Genomic DNA, 1,909 nt, shown 5'->3' with positions numbered 1-1,909 from the left:
GAAAGAAGAAAAGAAGGAAGAAAGGAAGGAAAGAAGAAAGGGAGGAAGGAGAGGAAGGAGTGAGGAAAAGAGGAGGAAGGGATAGAAGGAGGGAGGAAGGCTGGAAGGAAGGAAGAGTAGACTCTTCAACTTGATTTTTTGTTTCTNTTTTCACTTTTGAAAACCATGAAGAGATGCAACAACCAAGCCAAAAAGAACTAACAGACACACTACATCCAGGAACCCCAAGACTGCTGACTGGTATATGACACACCATCACTGAAATAAACATCAGAAAGATACAAAATATTAAGATCTGAACTAATAATAGAAATAAATACTGCTTAAATATGATCATTGAATAAAAAGTGGTTACTGCATCTTTTAAATTGTTTCCTTAAAAAATAGCAAGAAGTCACTCTAGAACTTTCTAATATAGATACTATAGATAAGACTGAACTATTTCAAATTTCAGAATTTTCACTGAAACTTCAATATATGAAAGCTGGTTACAATTACTTTAATGTTTTCGATGATTAAAACATTAGTGTTCATGATATTAGTTAGTGTATTTATAAAATATCAACGTTAAACGTTAAATTTCTAAATCTTCAACACATTTAAAGCAAATACTTTTACCATTATACAATACCAGGAAATAAGTGGCTCAGAGGCTGTTTGCTTTATTTTCAAACTAATCTTCTATTATTTGATTTTTAAAAAAAAAAAGGTTGTTATCTAAAAGGCATATGTGGAGGTCTTAAATCATTCTTTCTACAACTTCAAAGACTAGGATGTTTATTAGTGAAGAAGTCGTTTAGTTTTATAGGCTCTAGGACATGAAACTTCCAGCTGGTGTAGTCTAGTCCACAGCCCTCCTTCAAAGAGTACAGAAGCTGAGCATCCAGACAGGAGTGAGGACAGTGAGGAAGATGTGCTTGGCTGGGTGCCCCATCAGGAGGCTCCTACAGCTATGGAGTGGAGCATCTCCCTCTACAATAGTCACTGAGGATCAGCTGAGCAGCCGATAAACCAGATGGCCAAATGCTGACATGGGAGATACTTAACAGGACTGTAGATTTGAACTTAGATGAATGGATATGGTTCTGTCACTGTAACCTTAGTGGCTTGGAATGGTTAGCCTTTTCAGAGTCTGATTTATGCATCACAAAGTGTTATTATCTACTAAAGTGTTTTAAGAGAGAAATGAGAAATTCCCNAGCTGCTTATTATCAAAATAAATCCTCGCAAGTACTTTCATTTGACAGTCCGTTATTCCTAATAAGACTCAGATTCAACATCACTGTAGGGTGACCCCCATAAACTGTCTTTAAATTTTTGTGAGAGAGTGTAAACCCAGAGAAACAGAGGAAAAAATAAGCATGAGAATGGCTAAATATGTTCTGTTTTCTGTGTCATTTTGGAATATATCTCTAAATAGAGAGGATTCTCATCAGAAAACTTTGGAAAAAGAAATGATAATGCCCCCTAAAGTCTATGTATGTGCCAATACAGTATCTACCCTGGATAAAACNTATTCCTGCTTTTCTTAGGAAACAAGATTTCTCCCTGGAGTAGATGCTTTTATTGGAACATGAAACCTGTTGAATACTCGTAATTACCCACACACAGAGCTTACACTGTGGGGGTTTTCCACAGCATATTTTACATGCAGGCTGGCTTTGCCCCAGGAACTTGCCATCAGTATGGTTGACCAAAAATTGGCATGCTCTGAAGCAGCATGGATTTTTAACATGAATACAAGCCAAACAAACCTAAATGAAAATTTACAAGATCAAAGATAACAGCTTGAGAATTAGTCATTAATTTTCCTCTATATATGTCACAACACTCTTTAACGGCTAATTCCCAAGGCCTCTCTCTCTCTCTCTCTCTCTCTCTCTCTCTCTCTCTCTCTCTCTCTCTCTCT

The sequence above is a fragment of the Mus caroli genome, chromosome 9 (assembly GCF_900094665.2).
Source record: "Mus caroli chromosome 9, CAROLI_EIJ_v1.1, whole genome shotgun sequence".
Classification (NCBI taxonomy): domain Eukaryota; kingdom Metazoa; phylum Chordata; class Mammalia; order Rodentia; family Muridae; genus Mus; species Mus caroli.
The sequence above is the reverse complement of the archived record's forward strand: the minus strand, read 5'-3'. Positions refer to the sequence as shown.